The following is a 5,181-nucleotide window of genomic DNA, read 5'->3' on the forward strand; positions in this document are numbered from 1 at the left end:
GTTTTACCTTGCTATATGCAGGAGACACGGTTATCATGACGGAGCTGTTTCGAAAATGTGAAAAAAAAACATTAAATGCATTTTATGAGCTTTAGTCATCTTTAGAAACTTTATCTTAACATGTCAAAAACAAAAGTTGTAGTCTTTCAGGGAGGGGTTAGCCAAATATATAAACTTTCGCTTGTTTGTTTTTTCGCAGAATAGAAAAATAGAAGTTAACGACAATTATTTATCTTGGTATTAGCTTTCACAGGAACAGAAGATTTACCTCAAAAGTCTCAGAGGTTTGGGGATATGACAAATATGTAATACAAAAGATCAACTAAAGTTTTTAAAACTTGCTACTGGACTTACAAACGCAGCCCCCCCCCCCCCCCCCCCCCCAAACTTGATACTACAGAGAAAAGAGGCATAAACTATAATAAACTATAATTTCCCTGTCAAGCTAACAACATTGTACATTTATCAAACTGCAATCTAATAATAAAAGCAACTCTTCACAATTGTGGATTATCTTATGTGATTAACAATTCCAGGAATTAGGGAAAACAATGACTTACTGCCACTATACTGACGACGTTGAAAGACCAATTTGTACATACATGGCACATGGCTGCAGCGACCGGTGTTATAATGGAAAGGTATGATAAGAATAGAAAAAAACCTGCCCTGCCTGTGACACACCAACTGGTGACGAAGTATTTCAATATTATTTTATGAATGTAGCGCCTTTGCTAAATCTGGATCACTTACATACCCACTTTCGATTGTAACTGGCCTGATCTCTATAAATCTAAGAGTCGTGTGTGTCCGACCAATATAACACAAAAAATTACTCTTGACGAGGTCAATAAGCGAAAAAAAGGACCCGAGGACCCGACACCCGAGGTGGTCAGACAGCCGAAGGGGTCGGGTCCGAGGGTCTTTGTTTCTGCATACTGACCTCGTTAAGAGTAGTAATTCGTATTGTTATACCGAAATTAACTTTCAAGTTTATGAAGTCTTTAAACCGTCCACTCTTTCATTACAGTAACTTGGCTACGAACCATTAAATGTTCGCACGAGACACCATCTTTTTTCTAGTAGACGATTCAATATTCATCATGAGTGATCATGTGACCATTGAAACTTTTTGTTTTGTCACGTGGTACGGATAAACCAATTGAATTGCAGGATTCTTAATCAAATCCCCATGGCCATCGACTGGTGGTGTTTGGAGAAAACAATGCAAACTATGTGCTGTCCAGAGGCCATTCATGGCTTGTGCTCGTAAAGGGATCTGTTTGTCTGATAATGTGTAATTAATGTGTTATGTAATTAAATCTAACCCAAATTATCCTTTATCGGATTAGGTTGCAATTTCAAACACACCCCGTGGGGATTCTGGGTGCGAACAGGTCCCCGCTCTCAGGGTCGGTGATATTTGGTTGTTTGGGTGTTTGTTCATTATTTACAGGGGCGGTCGGGTAGCCTAGTGGTTAAAGCTTTCGCTCGTCACGCAGAAGACCCGGGTTCGATTCCCGAGATAGGTACAATGTGTGAAGCTCATTTCTGGTGTCCCCCGCCATGATATTGCTGGAATATTGCTAAAACCGGCGTACAACCACACTCATTATTTACGGGCCGCCTTCATTGTGCCTGATTCTTATTTTGTTGTTGATTGCGGCGTTAAATCTGCCAAAAGCATGCATCACTACTGCCAACTTTGACTTGACTAATACCTGAAGACATGTCCATTACCCCTTCGTATTGGATGCAAAATCTCCACAACAATCCGTACGAAGAGAGATTTATTTCTTGGACAAGCAAATGTACCATCAAGATCCTGTCTCAAAGATTAACCACATTTATAAATACAATCAAGGAAGGACTTTCTATATCCTCACAGAAAGTAGTTGCGACAAGCGGTATTAACGCCACGGAGAATAAACTACGTGAGCTGTTAACTGTCACATCACCATACATTCTACCGGGTGGGATTCCTTGTCCAATCAGTTGTATATTGTGGGATGGGCACAGGAGATTCGAGTTTGTTTTGTAGCCTCCAAAAAATCAAGTCTTTCTCTGTTATTTTTTAATTAGAGATACCTTACCGGTAAACACAGAAGCGTCCAGGAAAACCATGTTATTTGAATTCGTCAAAACACAACATTCTTTATGTATTATGCAGTTATTCGTGAAAAACGTATTTTCGTGACAGAAGCCACAGAATATGCACATATTTCCACACTATTTCATTCTTGAAATAAGATGACGTTTGCCGTCAAATGGGCATGTTTAAGATACTGTGTGTCCAGACTAATGTACTAAGATAATATGTGTCCAGACTAATGTACTAAGATAATGTGTGTCCAGATTAATGTACTAAGATACTGTGTGTCCAGACTAATGTAATAAGATAATGTGCATAAGCGGATTCATAATAGGCATATTGCATATTAGTCATGTTACGTGTACACAAAAATACGTCATTTGGTGACACGTAAACATAACAATTAACTGATTATTCTTTGGAAGACATATGTAAACTGTTTCTGGAATTTTCTGGAACTATATTTCAAGTGCAGCCCCCTGTTTCAAGAAGCTTTGCAAACCCACTAATCCCACAATCCTCCAGCACCGCCTAGCACCAACCAGCGCCACCAACCACCACCCATCCTACCCGGCACCACCAACCACCACTCACACCACCCTCCCCGCCCAGCAACACCCACAACACCCATCCTGCCCAGCATCACCTAGCACCGCCCATCCCGCCCAGCACCACACACGCCGTCCACCCCGCAAGGCACCACCGAGCACCGCCCATCCCGCCCAGCACCACACACCCCGTCCACCCCGCAAGGCACCACCAAGCACCGCCCACCCCGCCCAGCACCACACACCCTGTCCACCCCGCCCAGCACCACACACCCCGTCCACCCCGCAAGGCACCACCAAGCAACACTCAGCCCGCCCAGCACCACACAGCCCGCCCAGCAACACCCATCCGCGCAGGACCATTCACAGCACCCATCCTGCCCAGCATCATCTAGATACGCCCACCCCGCCTAGCACCGCCGACCCAGCCCAGCACCACCCACCCCGCCCAGCACAACCCAGCACCGCCCGACACAACCCAGCCCGGGATCACCTACCCTGACACCACCCACCCCGCCAAGCACCGCCCAGCACAACCCACCCCGCAAGGCACCACCCAGCACCGCCCGACACAACTCAGCCTGGCACCGCCCAGCACAACCCACCCCGCAAGGCACCACCCAGCACCGCCCGACACAAGCAAGCCTGGCACCACCTAGCACCACATACCCCGACACCACCCAGCACCACCTACCCCGACACCACCCACCCTGCCCAGCACCGCCCAGCACCACCCACCCCACTCACTCTTTTTCCGAACGACGGTACCTACTTTACACCCAAGAGTAAACAATTACACACAGGTGTAAAGTAGATATTTCCTGATATTACGACATGAGCAACTGAGGAGGAAGATAGAAATGTCCTGATATTACGACATGAGCAACTGAGGAGGAAGATAGATATGTCCTGATATTACGACATGAGCAACTGAGGAGGAAGATAGATATGTCCTGATATTACGACATGAGCAACTGAGGAGGAAGATAGAAATGTCCTGATATTACGACATGAGCAACTGAGGAGGAAGATAGAAATGTCCTGATATTACGACATGAGCAACTGAGGAGGAAGATAGATATGTCCTGATATTACGACATGAGCAACTGAGGAGGAAGATAGAAATGTCCTGATATTGCGACATGAGCAACTGAGGAGGAAGATAGAAATGTCCTGATATTACGACATGAGCAACTGAGGAGGAAGATAGAAATGTCCTGATATTACGACATGAGCAACTGAGGAGGAAGATAGATATGTCCTGATATTACGACATGAGCAACTGAGGAGGAAATTAGAAATGTCCTGATATTACGACATGAGCAACTGAGGAGGAAGTTAGATATGTCCTGATATTACGACATGAGCAACTGAGGAGGAAGATAGAAATGTCCTGATATTACGACATGAGCAACTGAGGAGGAAGATAGATATGTCCTGATATTACGACATGAGCAACTGAGGAGGAAGATAGAAATGTCCTGATATTACGACATGAGCAACTGAGGAGGAAGATAGAAATGTCCTGATATTGCGACATGAGCAACTGAGGAGGAAGATAGAAATGTCCTGATATTACGACATGAGCAACTGAGGAGGAAGATAGATATGTCCTGATATTACGACATGAGCAACTGAGGAGGAAATTAGAAATGTCCTGATATTACGACATGAGCAACTGAGGAGGAAGTTAGATATGTCCTGATATTACGACATGAGCAACTGAGGAGGAAGATAGATATGTCCTGATATTACGACATGAGCAACTGAGGAGGAAGATAGAAATGTCCTGATATTACGACATGAGCAACTGAGGAGGAAGATAGAAATGTCCTGATATTACGACATGAGCAACTGAGGAGGAAGATAGATATGTCCTGATATTACGACATGAGCAACTGAGGAGGAAGATAGATATGTCCTGATATTACGACATGAGCAACTGAGGAGGAAGTTAGATATGTCCTGATATTACGACATGAGCAACTGAGGAGGAAGATAGATATGTCCTGATATTACGACATGAGCAACTGAGGAGGAAGATAGAAATGCCCTGATATTACGACATGAGCAACTGAGGAGGAAGTTAGATATGTCCTGATATTAACTAACAACCAACTCCGGCCAACGGGGACATCCCAGCTGAATCAAACACTTTGAACTATATAATATATATTCTTGTCGCTCCTGGACCGCATGGTAATCCTACAAATAAACATATACTGCACTAGAGACAGACATTCGTCGTCATGGAAACACTGGCAGACATTTCGTGCGGGGGCGGTGGGGTAGTCCAGTGGTTAAGCTTTGGCTCGTCACGCTGAAGGCTCGGGTTCGATTCCCAGCAAGAATACATGAGTATGCTGGAATACTGCTAAAAGCCGTATAATACACAGTGCATTCATTCCCTCGGTCATCCCGTGCAAAGAAAAGAAAGCAATAATACGAAAACAATCAACGCGGTAACCATTGACAACTATGTCGCATTGCAGATGTAGGCCGCAAAAACATGCGGGATTACACACCACTTCCTGACATAAA

The sequence above is a fragment of the Haliotis cracherodii genome, unplaced genomic scaffold (genome assembly GCF_022045235.1).
Source record: "Haliotis cracherodii isolate W230 unplaced genomic scaffold, xgHalCrac1.p SCAF_9, whole genome shotgun sequence".
NCBI classification, from domain to species: Eukaryota; Metazoa; Mollusca; class Gastropoda; order Lepetellida; family Haliotidae; genus Haliotis; species Haliotis cracherodii.